Source organism: Aphelocoma coerulescens (genome assembly GCF_041296385.1).
Source record: "Aphelocoma coerulescens isolate FSJ_1873_10779 chromosome Z unlocalized genomic scaffold, UR_Acoe_1.0 ChrZ, whole genome shotgun sequence".
Lineage (NCBI taxonomy): Eukaryota > Metazoa > Chordata > Aves > Passeriformes > Corvidae > Aphelocoma > Aphelocoma coerulescens.
Window position 1 is genome coordinate 15,484,747 of NW_027184085.1, and position 20,193 is coordinate 15,504,939.

The window sequence follows — 20,193 nt, forward strand, 5'->3', positions numbered from 1 at the left end:
TATTCAAAGCACTACAGGATTTTTATTGCTTCCTGTGCTTCCAGAACATTAATTAGCTTATGCTGCTATGGCTTTGAAAATTTGAAGTACAATTGCTATATATTACCGTCTTTGACAGGTTGATGGGTATTAAATTTAATTTCACAGTTCTGATATTTCAAATAATAGACATGTAAAATTAAGGATAGAGAGGATTTTTTTTTTAATTGGTGTAGTGTGCCTGTTTTGTATTTTTTTGGCACACCTTATGCCAGGAAGAAAACAATACTTTTTCCAAAGCCTCATGATTTATATAGAGAAAGAACAATCTTCTCTAAGGATAAAAGACATTTTGGAATGCTGTGTTTGACTCCAGTGCTGCAGCATCATCACAACTAAATGTTCCTCCTGTATATATACGAAAGGAGCCATCAAAGCTCTTTGGTGAACTTGAGTGTCTGATGTATACAATGCAAATATTTTAGTAGCAGTGAAACATTGTCCAGCTGTCTCTTCTAAGTTTTCAATCCAGTTTAGCAGGAAGCCAAGTGGTCCTAGGCTGCTACATAAATTTGGTGACATCTGAAAGAAGTGGTGTGCTCAGTTGGACAGACAGGTTTTGCATGGGAATATGTCGCATTAGGAAAGTTATAAAGCAGCTGGAGATTTAATATGGAATCTGTGATGGATAAAATCCAGGGCTACTGGCTGTGCTACTGCCTGCCCTTAGTCACACCATCTCTATTCAACCAACACATGCAACATATTAACAATGCAATAATTAGTACACATTCCTGTCTGCTACTTAAAACTTCACTCCCAGATGCTGCTTTGGTCTGATCTCAGTTTTATTACCTTTGATGATTCCCTGCACTTCGTAATACCAGGCTCCATTGCTATTCATTAGACTCAACAGTGGTTAGGCTGACACTAGCTGAAGCCAGGTTTCTAACAGAAATGACCCTGATTTTATTTCATGTGGCTAACTCTGTAAATTACTGTAAATCCTTCCTCTAAATTCCCTGCAATATATGTTCATGCATGTGTGTATCTGGGAAAAAAAACTGCAGGCAGGAGAACAAAACCAGGCAGCTAGATAACAACACATAAATGAAAAAGAAAACCAAATCAAAACAAAACCAAACTGAAATGAAAAACAAACCAACCAAAAAATCCCCTGACACAATGCAGAAAAAGCCAAAAAAACCCCTTATTTTGCAGTAAACCACCTTGTGTAATATATCTTGCACCCCCCCTCTACTCTTTTCAGTTCTCTTGGTTTCTCTACACCCGTAACAATACAAGGCACCTAATGCCCTCCTACAGCTGGGCAGTAAGACCTGGTCATCTTATATAAATATTTCTGCTAAGCAAATGTTCATGATCTGTATGTCAGTGGTGATATTTTTGTTTAAGGTATTAAGGTATGCACATTTGGACATGGCATTATCAGCAGATACCCAAAGGCTTAGTGTCTAGCATCAAAGGTTTCAAATTTCTTTTAATTTAAAATAAATATGAAGGGAAAGGTTTCATACAAATACAAACTGTAAAGCTTTGGCTCGGATTGATCAAAAAATGATACTTTAAAACTTCTTTACCTGCCTCTTTGCTTATTGCTAAAGCGAAATATGCTACGTTAAAAGGGAAAAAACCCATAATTACCTAGTTTGCAACAACTGGAAATATTCACAGTAAAGCCAGAAATTTTGAGGCTTAGCAGACATTGACTTTAATGAACATCCTGGGACTGAGTTGTTGCAAGTGTTTATACAAGTCTTTCAAAAAGGAATGGAGCTGGCATTTTTGTCTGTACGGAAATATTTTTAACATTTTTATTCAGTAAAACCCAAACTAGAAAAAAAAAAAAAAGTTTAGAAGAAAGACTAGTATATGTCTCAACTGACAGCACAAACCCTTTGGAAGTCCTAATGCTGATTTCCAGAGAACTTTATTTCAATCTATCTTAAGTAGATTACATTTTCAAATTTTGACTGGCTTTCTTTTTGCCTAGGAAAGTATCTAATTTCACTTTCAGTTTTCTGTTATATTCCTAAATACAATTTCAGTCTTTCCCTAGCTTTTTCTGATATGTATTTTGCAAACGTCATCTCTCATTGCACAATGAACATGAATTTAAGAATGGTCCAATGGTCAAGCTTTTGTTGCCTATGATGAGAAATTATTCAGCATGGACATTTCACATAGTTTTGTGTTTCCAGATATGTTTTACACTTCTCTACTTACTGAAGGGATGGAATGGAGTAAACAAACAAAACCAACAAGCTACTCAAATTCTTTGGATCAGACAATGACTAATTAAGTGTTAGTGTCCATGAAGTGTGTCAAACCAAACAAGGGACAACCGGAGCTAGTTTGCCACACTCTTAAACCTACTTATGAAACATATAACTGGTCATCTTGATAATGGAAAAATAAACAACAAACAACTCATAAAAGTTGGGGGGTGCAGATTTTGTTCAATTGAAAGTGCTTGGGCAACTCACAAAGAAATGCAAGCTGATCCTGCAAACGCCTTCATCCAAGTAATATTCAAACTCAAGAAAATTATCCAAGCAACTACAATAGGGTCTTGATATAAAGAATGTGATCCTTAAAATTGTACACGTCCTCTACTTAAAAAACCAGAAAAGACCACACTCATTTTGAGAATCAAGACTTCATTTGATATACGATAATAAGGTGTGCTACATCCCAGCTTCTAGCACTGAATATTCAACTCTCCTTTTTGGCTTGCATTATGAGTTATAAGACCTTTTCCCCAGTATGTGGTTCCCCTGGCACCAGCAACATGTAACATGTCCAAAAGGGATGTTGGCTACACAGGCTCTTGCTTACATGGAATAAAAGCTCCACTTACGACTGTTCTATTTCAAAGCATGCACTATCCATGTTGCCCTCCCAGAAAAAACTAGTGTCACAATCCAGTTAATTGCTCTTTACAGGCAATATTATATCAACAGCTTAGTCAGTTTCAATTAATATGAAATAGAATTCAACTGTCCTTCCACCCACTCTCCTAAAAGAACATTAAATATAAACTTAATTTAACAACACTGCCAAAGTTTAATAATTTCATTAACTGGACTACCTAACACTCTTTTATTACACAACATACTAAATTTTATAAACATAATTTTTGGCGTATGTGTATTTTAATTAAAAACCAGAGTTGGACAGCACAATGCAACAATTGGCAAGTCACAATCTTATCTTGGCTTTTGTAGTAATAGTGTCCAAACAAAAGTAGACATTTACTGGCAACAGCAAACAGCAGAACTCATGTCTTTTTCTTTTCACAATTCACAGTATCATGTTGGCATTTGTTATACATTTCTAAGCACATTTTGACAGCTAAAAATGTCCCACATCATACCTCACCATAATGGCTGTTTTACATTATATTTTTGTATCTAATCCACTTAAAAAAATGATGATCCAATCATTTTTTGGTACAAAAGAATTCCTTAGAAATTCTGGTAATTAAATCTAGCAACCTGGAGAATTCCTTGAGTGTTCTATGATTTTTTTTTCTGTGACCTCATATAGGCAAATTCAAGACAGCTCCTATGCAAGCAGTGTCCAAGTTGCTTCAAGCATACAAGCCATATCAAACAGATTTAAAAGATTATTGCGCTGCTGCTCTGAAGAAGCAAGAATGAGGTGAGACAGAAGTGAATTGCCACACTTTGAGCTCACTGGCTGACCTTCCAACCCTTCCTCAACTTGTTCCTGCACACTCCAAAGCATAAAACTGCCTCCTCTCTTCAAAAACAGTAAAGAAAATGGTGTTGGAATGTAAGAAAACATTATAACAAGAGATAAAGGGAAGCGGCTACTTGCCCTTTCATTTCTTTGTTTTGCATAAGAGATAACTGATTTAACTGGAGTTTGGTCTGAACTAAAGTAATCTTAAATGATACATGATTCTCCTGAGGACTGTGTTTGTTTGAAAACCTTATGCTTTCTGTTTTTAACATAACATCTACACGGATTCTATTAGAAAGAAAGCGATGGTTTATCAGCATGTTTACACTGCACTCTTGACAACACTTCTGTTTAAACGGTTTTAATATTTTCCCAATGAAATTTAGCCTTCAGCTAAACAGAGAAAAAAAAAATTCTTAAACTTGAAAAAAATCTGCCTACAGAACCTCAAAAGTTCTTGACAGGAACAGTATATGCAGGTGTTCTACCAAATTTACTACAAGCTTTTATTTAAGAAAGAAAGATTAAGTACTTTAAATAAAAATGAACTTTTTAAAAAGGACTGCTTAGCTGTTAAATGTTTGTAGGACAGGTAGGAATCTTTTTGCTTATATAGATGAAGGAAATATCACACAGAGGCTATGCAGCTGACCTACAAATTTATTTCTATGCATAAATGAGTCATGCAAAATGTACAAGCATGTATGAAAGCTTCCAAATGCAAGTGCAGGGGCTGGGCAAGTGCAGCTCTCATGCTTTGCTAATGATAGCTTATCCCAGATTGTTTATGTAGTGTGCTGAGAGTGTCAACTGATGTGGAGAGCACTGGAAACTTTCAGGCGTAATTAACCTCTGCAGCCTCTTAATGTAGTTTCACCTATAATCCACAGGTCCATATCAGAGAAGAGCGAAGAGTTTGTTCAGGCCCAATTGAAACATTTCACAGAGAACTGACTGATTAAAGCCAGACATACAGACAGTAAAAGAAAAGGAAAACAGGAAAAAAAAAAAAATAGTCATGTGGTGCCCATTATCTCCATGTATCAGCTGCAACAGTCCACACTTCTTCTGCGACATCCTGATGCATCAGGGGAGGACTAAGAATAGCTTTGGCTGATATATCCATCTTATAATGACAGGAACAGGTGAAATTATACCTAGAGACTTCAGGAAATAAAATTCTTTGTCACAATATGGAAAAACCCACAACAGTCAATGCATTGTTCTCTCCCCTCATCAACACACAAGCAAGAGACCTGCATTATGTCACATGCAAACACACAACTACACCAAGAACATTGTTTCCTAAAGTTCTTTAATAAATACAAATCAGTTTCTACCATAGAAAAGATACAGATTCATGAAAAATCATCCTGGTTGCTCAGCTTGCACTATATCCGGAATAAAAGGCAGTTGTCTTTGCTTCTCCTGAAAAAAAAAGTCAGGAAAAACAATGCTTTGCTTGGGGAGGAGAAAGCAAGCATATTTCTTAATGTTTATACTAAATCCATTGATTTAGTAGGAGGAATGAAGCCAAGGAAGTAAAGGAAGTAAAGGTAGAGCTCTGCCTGTTCCCTTCTACATGTGGGACAGAGAGAGAATGACCCATGGGGAGTTTTCTGCAAGAAAATCAACAGTTCTGTGTACTGTGTTAAGCCATTATGGGTATGTGCTGCAATTCTCTAGTATTTCTAATTCAATAACCTCTAGAGACAGAAGCTACCTAAGCACTGGCTGGAAATGTCTACTTCTTCAGCCATACAGGCATCTGTGCCTTGAACCTCAAGTACTGACTTAGGCATTTTATAAACCGTGAAACTTCTTGCCTGGACCAAGAACTTGGACACAGGCCTGTGCAAAACACAACAAAGTCATTCTCTGCCTTTAGCATTATGTCAGTGAAGAGCTTGATTATTTTGGCAAAGAATATTACAACTGTCTTCTGAGCAGTTATTTTTTTCTTCAATTATTTTCCTTTTTTGAATTAATAAGCTGTACATGGAACTTTTACAACCAAACATTATTTCATTTGAAAATATCACTAAATTAATTTCATTTCCCCATAGAAGTAATGGGCTCAAACAAATTTGCAATTCAACTTTTTAAATATTATGATAAAATTATTTTTTTTATACTTCTAAAAGAAACAGAGAAACATCTTGTCAAACTTATGATAGAGAAAAAAAATCAATTTGGACAGTTTTCATGATATTTCTAACTAATTCCCAGAAAATGTCATGCTTCATCTAAACTGACATTATTTTGGACTTTGATTTTGTAAGAAAATGTTTCTCAATATCTATTATTTACTCTATTTGGAAAATGCTTTGGCATTTCAATAGATTTAAGGAAGTGGGGAAAATAAGTTATTTCCCCAAAATATCCATTAACTAACATAGTCCTTTCAAATTTCAAGTGGTTTTATGTGCAAATCAATGATATTTACATTTTTGACATTATGCAATAAATGCCTTAAATTCACTTTTGTCTACATCACTCATTTGTCTACATCACTGTGTTCTGACCATCAATCTTGACAGAGTACTTCAACCTTTTCAACATTTTGCCCTGTCAAATATACAGTAAACCAGGTCTGGGCCATACCTAGTTTACTAATTGGGCAGAAATTAGCTGTTACGAAGTGGCAGAAACGAGGTCTGTTTCAGAGGCTTACTAGTTTTGCCAATCTTGGTATTCTTCTTTTAGGTCTGGGACATGGTGCACAGTTCTAGTTTAAGGCCAGGCACCTAGAAGCATCTCTTGAAAGACATGAAATGAAAGCATTACTTCACAAGAAAAGAGAATGTCTAGACAGAGCCAGCCAGAAGATCAACAAGAAATACTTCAAAAGAAACTGCTCCAGAAAAGCTGTTAAACCTGGGACTGGAAAACAAGACATCTATGTTTTTAGGGTGCCACATAGTAATTAAAATGCTCCAACAAGACACATAGCTTATTAGCCTATGTGAATGCTACCTTGCTTTGCATTCAGAACCAACAGGAAGATCACAGAATAACAGAATATTTTGAGTTCGAAGGGACCCACAAGGATCATCAAGTCCAACTGTTAAGTGAATGGTCCATATACAAATTGAACCCATAACCTGGGTATTATTAGCACTGTGCTCTGACCCACAGAGCTAATCTCAGGATCAGGACACGGGGCTGTGTCTTAGCTCACTCTTCTCTGTTTAGGAATGAGCTTAGAGTATTAAATTTAGCAAAGGAAAAGGAGAGAATGCAACTGCCTCCTACATGTACATTTCATAGTAAACTGTAAAGAATAAAATCTTTGGGTCAATTAAAGATGCTACTTGGGCAAAAGAACTGAAAGGGCAGCTCTGATTATCAAAGAATCGTAGAATCATTAAGGTTGGAAAAGACCTCCGAGGTCATTGAGTCCAACATTTGACTGAACATCTTGTCAACTAAACCGTAGCACGAAGTGACATGTTCTGTCCTTTCATGAACTCTTCCAGGGATGGTGAATTCAGCACCACCTTGGGCAGCCCATTCCAATGTTTAACAAACATTTCAGAGAAGGATGCTTCCTGATGTTCTACCTGAGCCATTTCCTTTTGTCCTGCTGACAGTATTTTGGTTGAAAGTTAAAATTATTCGTAGCCCTTAGAGGACTGAGAGTGTGGAACAGCCTATATCCAAGGAACATGGTGAGCAAAGCTACCCAGCGTTGACTGAATTTGTTAAACTTCTCAACAAATTTATAAAATGAACACTAGTCATAACAGGAGCTTTTCTTAGAGTTTCCAGAAGGTTTTATCTGGTCCTCCTTTTCTGTGATTTGACACATTTTTGATTAACAGACACACAGTTATGAAGTATAACAAATCCCCATGTCAAGGCTTTTCCTGCAACAGAGCTCCCCAATCATCATAAATCACAGAGCAATGCTGTTTCCTTCCTGATCCTGGGACACAACGCCTGCCTGGCTACTTTGAAGTGATCCACCAAAAGCTGATGTTACAAGAAGTGAGGGAAAGATAAGCAAAGACTGTTTTTCATATGGTAAGGTCACTGGTTGCCTATTACATAGCTTTTCAGAACTTCCCTTTTCTAGACCAAGAGCCAGAAACCACTTCCCACCTACCCACAGCTCCCAAATAGCCACAGACAGATGTTTGTAGGTGGGAGAGGCCATCTGGGAGTGCCCATCTTGTGGATGACAGTGCATCCTGGAAATGTGGTAAAGAGGCAACTGGTGCTGTGCATACTGTTCCACAGAAACTGCCTGCTGGAACTATCCAATAAGAATGGTTCCAGTATGGTTTTGCCTTTGAAATTTAAGCAGATAATGAGAAGACAGAGTTTCTACAGTAGCTGGAAGGAGCAAAAAACTGAGGAGTTTATTGTACGAATTCAGAGCGTTCCTACCTCCTCATTGTATCTTGCAGTACAAAGAATTATTTTTTAATTTCCTTTTGCTTTTTATCCCACAAGTGACCTTTTCCTTTGGCTATTTCAGCCTTCTGCAAAGCTGACATCTGCAACTTTTTCCAGGACTGGCACAACTCATGAAATCAACTGGGTATTTACTCCTGGACTAGGTTCTAAGGTGGTATTATAAGGTGTTGAAATGATACTCTTGATAGAAATTGTGGGAATAAATTGACTACTTTACACTGCCAACTTCAGAGAAATACTAGAAATGTGTAACTGAAATCCTGAGTTTCTGGACTGGGTCAAAACACCATCCTCTCTGTTCAGAGTGTAAATGATTTTGGTAATTTTATTTCAAATGTCACTTTACTTTTCCTTTTAGAACATCTCACATCCCCTTTATGAATCATGTCTAAAGTGAAAAAAAATCTATACCAGCCACTCTTTATGCTATTTCCCCAGATGGAGCTTAGCTGTTCTGCAAACACTCCAGTGTATTCTCGCTTTAGGTAATATAATTCAGAATGGTTGAAATCTTGTATTTATGCCAGTAAAGCTAAGATGTATGATTTTGCTTGTGGGAAGATTTGAAATGCTAACATGAGCTGGTGAGATTTAGTAACCTCCAGCTGAGGAGTCAGAACGAGTTGCTGGAGGGCTTCTCCTCTTCTGGTAATGATTTCCTGATTGCAACAGTCTCTCTTCAGACCTGTTTCTCCTGTCTTTCTGTAGGCAATTCTCCTTGATTCCTGGGTGAATATCTTTTCTTCTATTAAATCTCTCTTAAACATTACCCTACTTATACAAGCTTAACAGTATGAAAAAAAAGCAATTAAAACTATGAATTTAGAATCCATATGCAAAATCTGCTGGTTTACGGACTGTGTAATTTCAAAAAGACAGACCCTCTACAGGTGGTATCTGTAGTGAGTATTTCAACAGCACTATAGACATATATCTTCCCTGATAATTAACTCAGCTCCCAAAGTCTTCCAAAGGATACCATACAGGTTACACACAGATCCTAACTTTGCTCATTAAGAACACCTAATTATCAGACATTGCCAACTTTATTTACTCTACTGTCTGATGGGCATTTTTACCAAGAGACAACACTTTCCAAAACCACTGCATTTAGACAGAATTGTCTATTTTCTCTAATTAATCACTTTTGTAGACTTTTCTTCTATATTCTATATCTTTAATTAGGGTTGAATTTGTCATCTAGTCTGCCATACATGTACATCTAGGTTGGAGAAATATTCTGCTATACAAAATGAAGAGTATTTATCTTTTAATTCCCCTTTCTACTAAGAATGAGAACATCATCCTTTGTATTGTGAACACAAAATAATAAACAGAGTAGAATCATCAGTCTATGGATTTATGGTGGAATAAGTTTGAGTGAAGATAAAATAAAGAAAAATACTGATCTTTAAACTCTCTGCCTCAGTCCCTGTCTCCAAAGAAGAAGAAAATAACACAGCCATATTTCAAGTTTGGATTAGGGAATGACTGTAGAGATGAAAAAATCTAACATGGAATAGTGAACCTGGGATCTATAACATATTGTTAGATTTTCTGTAACACATGAGAATTTAAGTACTTGTTACAATTGTTTTTGCTGCAACTCAACAAACTTTCACCTACTACTACTTATCAAGAGTAACCACAGAGTTACTGTTCTGAATATCACTAAAGTAAAACAGACTGTTAGCCTAACACAGGACTCTTTAATACTGTCTCCTTCTAAAGAACTCTTACCCAGTTGAAAAGTTCACCTTACCATATCAGTTATTTTTGTTTAGAATATATTAACTTTTTGTTCCTAATGGAAGCCAGTTAGAAAAATGAGGGTGAGAGGTTAAACATACATCTGGTCTCCCTATTTAACATAGAGGTTTATCTTTTGCATGTTGCTGATGATAATTTAGAAGGGAGGGGGGTATAAAGGAAAAGCACACTTGTATATTTTTCTGTTATGAAAACGGCAGCCTCAATTTTTCATTTGACATATGAAGCAGCTCTGCCACAAAAGCCTGTGCTTTTCAGCTTTGTGTTTAACTGTTGGAGCCAAGAAAAGGACATGAAGAAACAAGGCAGATTTTACTTGGGCTGGTAGGACCAAGTAGGCTATAGCAAGCATGGCTCTCATTATGCTTAAGTGAATTAGTCTGTTTCCTTTAAAAAAAGGAGGGGGGTAAAAAAGGAGAGATTAACAAGCCACCAAGGACCTGCTGTAAGACTTTGACACTTTTAGTGGCTTGTGACAAATGACTTGTGAGTATTAGCTCTCCTTCAGAATCAGAAAACAAATCTACCATTTGGATAAGGAATGCAAAAAAAAAAAAAAAAAGAAAAAAAAAGCAACAGCAACAAACTGTGCTACAAGGTCATGCTGACTAGGACTCATTACCAGTGGAACAAGAGAACTGAAGAACAGATAAGTTCTTTAACTGACTAAACTCTGAAATTGTTATTAGATGTCTAGAAGTCTCTCACATTTGTCATTCTTTTCTAGGTAACGCATCTGTTACAGTCCTTCTGAAGGTATTCATGTGTTCAAATACTGCAACCATGGCACATATTTCTACTTACTCTCAAGAGGTGTTTTGGGCCTGGGATTAACTTAGAGGCTCTCCTCTGGACTCATTCCAAGACCTAAATATCTTTCTTGTGCTGGGGCAAAATGTAAGTGTGCTCTTCAGTCAGGCCTCTACAGATTCTTTGGAAATTTCATCTTATGTGCTACATTAGTTGCATTGTTCTGCAATCTACCTTTGCATTGTCACTGTAAAAGGAGGTATTTTGCACATAGAACTTCTATAGCTTAGCACACAAAACACATCTGTAAATGAAGAGTTTATATATACATATATATTCATAACTGGCTCTTTGGAAAGCAGAAACATTCTGAAACCTCCATGAAAAAATATTTAGTTGAAAACCCAACATTAAGAGTACTAGAAAATGCCAGACTGCAATTGACTCAAACACAGAGACTAAGTTCCCTTCCCTATTATGGGTTTAATGAAAAGAGTCTGGTAACCTCATCTAGAACTTCATGCATGAAGAACAAAGTAACATAGAGAATTATTGTTTTTATCTACTGTTTTTTTCTGCTAATCATTAGATTAGCAGAATTTGAGTCTGCACTGCTGTCTGAGCACATGTATGTACACCTCACATCTGTGACACCATTTTAGAGATTTTGAACTGTGATTAAGGTTTGGAGGTCCCTGGATTAGAGACCTGACTCCACTTCTTCCAGTGACAATTTTTTATAGCATTATTGAACTTAATAGTTCAGATGGCACTAAAGTTCTTCAGGAATATAAGCACTGTGTTTTGGTTTTTTTTAAATTTCATTTTGGGTGAAGGAGTTACTATGAGTCAGTCTGTACCGAAAAGCTGTATCAGTCTTTATGATATGCTTACTACAATTGGAAACAAAAAGGTTATGTCTTGCTGAACTTTATGGTCTACTGTGTACATGTATAAAACTAATGAAACCAAAAAAAGGAAGAGTTCTATAGAAAAATTAATATAGATATTTTACAATAGTGTTTGTCTCTAAATACTCATCTTTGCAAAATGTTTCCTGTTTCCTAAGCAGAATCAGCTGTAAGCAGAGTCCACAAATGCATGTGTGGCAGAACTAAAGGAATAAAGCAAGCATGGTGAATTTTGAGCAAATCTGGGTAATGCTTTGAGGAATTATTTGGTGTGTGGTCTGAGGCAAGAAGCCACAGAGAGGCGGAAGTTAATCTTATGTACTCCCCAGCTGCAGATACATCTTTTTGAGAGCTGACTGCAGCAGGAGAAACTGAAGAAATGACCAAGAGACCAGATTAATTCCACATGAGCCAAGTGTCAGCCTCATTATAAGTGTTTTCACTAAAGTTGAAAAGACTTTAACTTGGATGGCTGTCATTTCAAAGCAAAGTTGTGACATGTAAAAGTAATTGTAATAAATTAAACTGAAAGAATAATGTCTGTGACACTAAAGGGGAAGTATCAATAATTTAAAAGATGGTAGAAAATAAATGAAATGCAAACAAATAATTCCAGCATTGAATAATGAATCAAACGAATAATTGACAGCATTTCGGGGAACTTAAGGAACTTCTAGAAATACTTAATACATTAATAAAATAAATATTAGGAGGATATCATGCTCAAATTTCTTTTACTGATAGGCCTGATCCTTGAGCTGAAACACCCTAATGTTCATACTTTCAAAGCAAAAGAAATTTTAACATTGCTTGTGCTTATAATGTTTGTGTGGTGGAACCAGATTTAGAGCTCAGTTTGACAGGACAGATCCAGTATGTGCCTCCACTCATGCTATTTGGTTAGGAGCAATTTGGACATTAATTTTTGTTCTATGCTATGCAAAAAATCTGTTGGGTAATCTTGACGGAATGCTTGCAAGAAGGGTTATAGAGCAATTTTTTTTTTAAATTTCTTTTCTGTTGACAGACAAAAAATACCTTAGTCTGATAGAATTAAGAAGTAGCCTATAGGAAGACAAAACTGCCCTTACTATTCCTTATATCCAAACCTTTCAGTGAAGAGGATGATTACCCTCTGGGTGGGCTTTTTTTTTCCTGGCACTCATCACAGTGTCACTGGTGTGTTTCACAAATAATTGGCTTTCATAACACCCTTCCTCATGCAGAAGTATTGCTAACCTCATTTTATGCGCAGCAAAGAGCCAAGGAGAAATTAGACTCAAATATTCTTAGAAATTTTTATGTACAGTGGATGACAAACATATAGGACCTATTATTTCCTAACACTTTACAGCATTTCTTACACTCAAAGACTGATTCATGTAGACTATCCTTGTGCCAAGTTGTCCAGTCTTGTATCCTCTCCCCTGAAGCAGATTCCTCCTCTGTGCTACCTGACAATCACCATGAGGACCATGAGGAACTCCAAAGATTCCCTCAGCTTCCTTTATTCCCTCAGTATCTTCACAGCACATGGTGAAGGACAATCATTCCCACAATCCTACACCACTACTCCAGCCCCTATCTGTTTCAGTCCTGTTTTGAGACAAAAATCCACCATTGTCATTAAGAATCTCTCTAATGTTCAAATACCCTGCAAACACTTCTATAAAGAAAGCTGGTTGATCTTTTCTTTCCTAACCAAACTCAACTGAATAGCTGCTCTGTGAGGTATATCATTCAGATGAAAAGCATTTTATCATCCAAAGCCCTACAGCAAGGTATTTTACACACTACATTTACTGACAATAATCTTTCTGTCTTCCATAGAGTGTTCTTAAAATGTTTTTAGTATGTCAGTGCATTCAGTCTTGTAGCTCCTTAATATAAAATAATCATCAGCTTTGAAGTAATCAGCAGTCACTATTTTTGACTGGTTTATGTCATGAGTAAAGGAAGTACCAAGGAATAACTAATACAGAGTTGCTATGTAGTTTAAATGCCATGGGATGTACAGGCTGGGTTCCAGTTGCCACTCCTCAGGATATTCAGACACAGGAAGCTGTGAATGAAATGGTCTGTTCATAGCACCTGAAGCACAGATCTTTTTTTTTTTAGCCCTGTCACCTTTTCCCTGTCCTGCAGTATTTCCCATCATGTGCTGGCAATAGGAAACATCATCATTTCCAGGGTGGATCAAATCACCAGTCTGCATGATTTCAGCATCTCCCTCCATCATCCTTGGCCTCAGACTAGGGCTGCTGAAAAAGGAAAATCCAAGAGAAGCAGCAAAACTGCTTACATTGATTCTACTTTTAAGCCTCAGAAAGGGCATAACTTTTACCTCCCAGTACTTACCTTACTGAATCTTCTATTAGCTGCTTAAGTGGTATAAACAACTCATTGGACTAAGAAGTGAGTCATTCCTTATGTGTGCTTCTGAGTGTTTGGAAGCATGGTTGGTCATGCTGCTTTATGAATAAAAGCTATCAGACATGACATTAAATGTGACCGTTCATAAGAACTGTACTTGCTCATGCTGTTATCAGCATCCTCACCTCTAAGAAGCTGCAACAGTCATAATTTCCGTCTATTTCTTACATGGTACTTGCTTTCTAAGGTATTTCTGCCAGAACTAGTGAAGCAAAAATTTTATTAAAGTGCTTGCAATGGTTTGTATGTCAGAATGGCCAGTGAAACTAGGTTTGTGACAATTTTCTCCTCCAGTTTACACATGGCGGTGCCTTAGCTCAGCCCTTCAGCCAAAGTATGATTTATTCACCCATCTACTTGTAAGGGTAGCACCAAAACCACACATGTATCTTGTATGACAGGTTATCTTTTCAGCATCAGAAGAGACAGAGTAACCAGGCCTAGACACTGAAGCAGGTTAACAGAAACCAACCCAGCTTGGATGATGAGGTAGGCTCTAGACTCTTCTTCTTTTCATGTTACCATTAGTTTTGCAGTTACAGATCCTCAGTGAGCACAGAATTTCTGTGTTGCAGTTATTAGCACTAGTGTTTTGACAAGGGAAAGGTGTCCTGTCATCAGAATGTGAACCACATGCACCATCCTGCTTCCTCTGAGACAGGGCAGAGGGGCAGAGTCATGAGCCCAGGTTACAGTTCAGGGGAAGGTTTTCATTAGCTTGTCTCCAAGGGAAACGTGCCACAGGTACTAAGATAATTCATGTGGATAAGAGAGGTACTTCCAGATCAACTTCCAGATTGCCCTGTGCAGGATCAGAAGCTGGACACAATAGTTGTTGTGAGATCCTTCCAACTCAGGATATTATACAGTTCTATGGCTTTATGACATGGTTTATAATTTTGTTGTTTACATTCAGGAAAAACCATAGAGAAAAAGTAAGTATCTGGGAAATAAATGAGAAAAAAACTTTGTTCTGTTAAAGTTGAAAGGCTGCTTCAGAGAACATCAGAAGCTTTAGCATCCCGTAAAATGTAATAAAAAAATTGTGAAGACACTAAACCTGCAGTCCTGTAAAATGTTCATCATGTTAAATGCAGTAATCTCCTATTCCATTCCAGAGCACACATTTTCCCTTGCTCACAGTAGCACCAAATTTGTAACTATGTAGCTGCTTCAAATCTTAATGATGACCTTTCAAAATATGGAATATTTGATAACACTAAACCAAAACCAAAACACCCTATTCCACCCTATTCTATTCTCCAAAAAGCAAACCACTTGGAATTCTAGGATACCTTGGTGTCCTTCAGGTGTTTCTCTTAACCAATATAGTGCATAGTATTAGAAGAGTGAAAAATTTAAGAAAACCAACCAAACAAAACCCCAACTTTTTTTTTTTCCTTTAATACAGAACTTGCAGCTTTTTCAAATAGTTTATTGCTTTCAAGGGCCAATTCACCCACCCTTCTGCTTGCAAGTTGTCCATACTGAATTTAATATTAAGAATAAAGCAGGTTATTAATCCTCTTGAAGAGGATAAAATGTAGAAGAAAACCCTAGAGCAGGTACCAAATAATATCTAATATCTACAGAATAGGGTCAGAGAAGACACAATGAAATTGGGAGTGGAAAGTTCATACCCTAACACACTTTTATACAAATTCAAAAGGTACCTTATGGTCTTCATAGCTTCAGTCTGTGAGCAAACAGATGTTACAACAAGATCAGACAGCACAATTCAACATCACTGGCAGTTCACAGCTGCCAAAAGGGGTCAGCCATGCTCCCCCTCTCCCCACTTCTCTCCCACTCATGACATATGCTGCCCCTATTTCTTTCTTGTCATCCTTTCTAGTACTGATCTGGTACTTGTCACACGTCCCACCCACTTCCTCTAATGCGGGCACAATATCATTGATTTATACCCAGCCTCCACTTAGCACTGTGCCTTAATTCCAATTAAATAACATCCTGAATAATTCCAAAATGCTTCAGCATTCCCTCCCCAACTCCCACACATGCTGACTACAGCTGCACAGCTGTGTGTCAGGAACCTAAAAGAAAACTCACATTTCATTTATTTCTATGCAATGTTTGAACCTCTAGTATCAGTGGCAGAAGAAAGAAGAGCAATGAGACTCCTCACAATTCCCCCTCTGCAACCCCCTCATTTTCACTTCTGCTCCCCATGAAGGAAGACAAGTCAAGAACTGCAAAAACCAACTAAACTTATTGTCCCTCACATATGTTTTCCACCATGAAAGGAGCAGGCATCATATTGCTTTCCTAAATCTAGATTTATGAAAGATCTTTATTTTTATATAACATTCATAATAATTCATTTTTCTACTATCTGTAACCTTTTATTCTCTTGCGCAACACCAAAAATTATGGAAGAGGGGAAAGAGAAAAGGAATAAAACTTTTTGATGTAATTTTAACATTTCCTTTTTTCTTGAAAGTCAGCTTCAATGTGTGTGAAAATTCCTCTTTAACTGTAGAAGATATACACTACTGACAGATTATTTAGAGGTAAACGTGAAAGGGGACAGGCTAATAATTCTTTAGGCTAACTATAAAATAGGGGAATGCTTTACAGCTGACATTGTGAGTATATCAACCCAGTAATTGGATGCACGTGTTAGTAGCAGTAAAAAGGCACTGTCCAGTTGTCCACCTTACATGGGAATCTACTTTGAGTGTATTCTATGATTTACTGTTGCAATTAGAACTGAATGTTCAAAGAAAGAACACAAGTGACCTAATTTAAAAACAGTGCCTTTAAAGCCACCATTTAGTATGAGACTTGGCTTACTCGTAACCATTTCTTTCCCCTGCAACTTCCATTTGTTGCACTGTACTCACAAAGCACCAAAATCAATTTTATCAATCTGCACAACTAATGAATTCAGTTTTAAAATCCATTCAGTGATTAAAGATTTACCCACTTCCTCCTAACTCATACTCTTGAAGATTTTAATTCTCTTCATAAACACAGAGAGCTTTCCCAGGGTGACTTTTCAAAACTTCATGAAACGCTGTTTCCTGTCTCCTTTTTACTATGTTGTCACCAACAGAGATGTTTTACAACAAATTGGCACAAGAAACAGAAGCAATTAGGGGAGCTAGGAAAGGATCCTTCTAGTTAACAGAACCAACAGTTGCAAGCACCATTGACTACTTTTCTGTGTTAAAGAATCCGAGCAATGGAAGGATACAAGACAGCAAAATATCACATCAGAATAAATTGTCAAAGCAAAAGAAAGGAAATTTTTTTGACAGGTACACACAGTTAGACAGGTGGCACTAATACATCTACCAACTGAGAAACAAACATGTGCTAAGGTTAACTAAACCTGTCCTCCAGTTCTGACCTGGTAGTTTGGTATCCACAGCCCAAAGCAAGCAAGGGTTACTTTTCCATGCAGCCTCATCAAGCTGACACTGGTTGGCAATGCTGATACACAAACTATTGGTGTTGTTCCAAGTGATGAAGAGGTCATTAGATGATAAAGCCCAGAATATTAGAATAACGTAGTTCAGTGATGTATGCAATTGCAAGCAGTAGAAGCAAGTGTTTAAAATGAGCAAACTGAAATTTCAACTTTGTGCTACTTTGGGGAACAAGAGACTGTAAGAGCTTGATTCAGAAAGCTCTCCACAAAACAGAAAACAATGTTTTGTTATGGCATATCAATGTCAAGAAGGGAGCATATAAAAAATCCCAAGCTGACCACATAATCTCTCTGCTTTGTTGACACTATTTCTATCAGCCCAAATACTAAGCCTAAAAATAGAAATACAACATTATTTACATATACATTTTTTTCCTATTTAGAATCTCCTTTGTGCAATTATATTACTTTTTCAGAGGAAAAGTCAGCAATCCACGCCACATGAGTTGTTGCTCTATGTTCATACAGGTACCTGTGATTTTTAACTTAAGACACTGGTTAACAAGATTTGCACATAGAAAGGTTTTTCTTTTCTAAAATGAAAGGCTCTCTTCAATAAATGAATATTCCCCTACTGCAGGATCTGATCTGATTCTCATTTGAAGTGAAAAGGCCCCTATTCACACACAGTTCAAAGACATCTGAAAGTCATCTTAAAATGCCTTATTTCAAAACAGAGGATCTTATCCTATGAGTGAATGCATCCAAGATGTTTCAGAAGTGTAAGCACATTCTATAGTGCTCACTCAGCTAATGCCATCTTCAAGGGAAGTTTTGACCGAGCCACTACCTGTGAACCCTCCCATTAAAACAGACGCATGGCATCTATAAACCTGTATGCCCCTTGTTTTCTTTCTTCTGGGATTTTAAGAACAAACTTCCAGTTGCTCCTAACTCTTTCAATTTTTTTTTTCCAAGTGGCTATAAGTTAGATTTATGAAGACAAAAAGACTTCTTACAACTGTGTATTTTGAAAAGATTTATGACAGGGCTACAGTATCAGCATGGAGGGTCCACAAGGCAGGAATGCAGTGACGGTAACAGGAGAGTGTCATGTAGACATTAAATAGTACAATTCTTTTCACATTCATAAATCCTAAGTGCCTATGGTTTTATACTGCTGGTTATAAATTATATAACTGAATCCTACAGACAATAAAAAAAAAAAGAAAGAAAAAACTGAAAGTGAGAAATCATGATCTTAACAACATATACACTTCACAGTAAGGAACCTATGTTTCAAATTACTTCCCTCATTATTATTTGCTATTTTAAGTATTTTGATTGATAAAGCCATAAAACAGGACTCTTTGGAGAGTAAATCAGCAAAACATTAATCAGTCTTCAGCAACAGTGAAAAGCTCTCACATTAATTTACAAACATGTATGATAAGGAGTCAATAATCCCAAACAGTTAGTTTAAAAAATATACAGTAGCTAAAGAATGTATTTTACCAATTATTCTAATCTGCTCGGAGCTTCATAACTGATGTTAAGGTACCTATGGCACTTTATTTTTTTCCTGCACCTGAGGTATGATGAAAAAAATGAGTATCAAACGAAGTCTACTCCAGCAAAACACATTTAATGCTATTTTTCTGCATATAGCCCAATCTATACTACAAATCTCTATTTATATATCATGTATATATGCACACAATTAAAATCCTCATTAGTAATGTTCAGCATTTCTAGTAGTTGAGAGTGGTTGTTTACAATCTTTTGGGCTAAAGAATGAAGCTCAAAACTTTCTTGCTCTCACTCACTATGTTGTTAAGTTTATCCCATGCTAACTAAAGCAAAACCAAAGACTATCAGGGACTTCGAGAGTCCCTAATGCTTTGTAAAAAAAAGAGAATTGAATAGTCAGAAGAAAAGCCCGTAATAGGTTAGCTTGTGGGAAGTACCTAATTATTTCTTGCTAGCTCCCCTGACATACACTTTTATTCTGCAGTGGAGTGCCTTTGCTTGAATTAGTCCACTTAGGTTGGTCAGAACGCAAATTAATAGAATATCTGCTGGTGCAAGCCCTTTTGGCTTTGCTCGAACTAAATCAGCCTATACAGTTGAGGATGCAGACCCTTCCTGTCCACCTCGTTTGAGCAGAGGTGACACCAGGCAGTGGCTGTGCCGCCATCTACTGTAGGTTTTGAACAGCACTGCTTGGTCCAAAGCCCGCAGTAATCCCTCCAGCAATTCTTCCCACTCATCCTCAGGCTCAGTGACACGGACTGCACTCCCTAAACACGTACCTAAGCAAGGGCCTGATCCTGCAATCTTTGCTCAGGTAGAACTCCCTCCACAGACTGCAGGTTAACTGCTACTAACGAAGCATCGTGTATTTTGTTATTGTTGTTCAACTAATAAGGTCTGTCCTGCAAATTTGAAGTTTGTGTGCTTTATAGTACTGTGAACGTTTGCCTTAGAAGTCAGCTGAAAACTGTGTAGCATTGAGACATATATTCAAGTTTTCTTGAACCAGTTTATCATATATCATGTAGCTTTAATGCATGCCATCCATTAATCCCAGAGTTTCTCCATCTTAATCGAGAGAGCTGTCTGTGTGAGAGCAAAATCAGAATCTGCACACATGCAGTTCCCTCTCAATTTTAATATATGGCGTAAACTTCTCTTGGTGATCCCATAGCTCAAGCAATAGTGAAAGCTTTCGTAATTGCTCTTTGGAGGATTTTTGGATTTGTTTTTCCCCCAGCTAGTATATAAGCCTCCAGAAAACACTACAGC

The 20,193-nt window shown here is 37.1% G+C and overlaps 1 protein-coding gene across 2 annotated transcripts in view; it reads right to left on the bottom strand.

Moving 5' to 3' along the window:
- FGF10 (fibroblast growth factor 10) overlaps positions 1 to 20,193 on the bottom strand; it is a 62,020-nt gene that overhangs the window by 37,578 nt on the left and 4,249 nt on the right. Inside the window, exon 4 of one of the 2 annotated variants that reach the window (XR_011147795.1) lies at positions 3,979 to 4,872. The exons of the other annotated variant lie outside the window; for it this stretch is intronic. The gene's annotated coding sequence lies outside the window, so the exon portion shown is untranslated. Of the gene's footprint in view, positions 1 to 3,978; positions 4,873 to 20,193 lie in introns of those variants that run through there. 2 annotated transcript variants of the gene reach the window in all.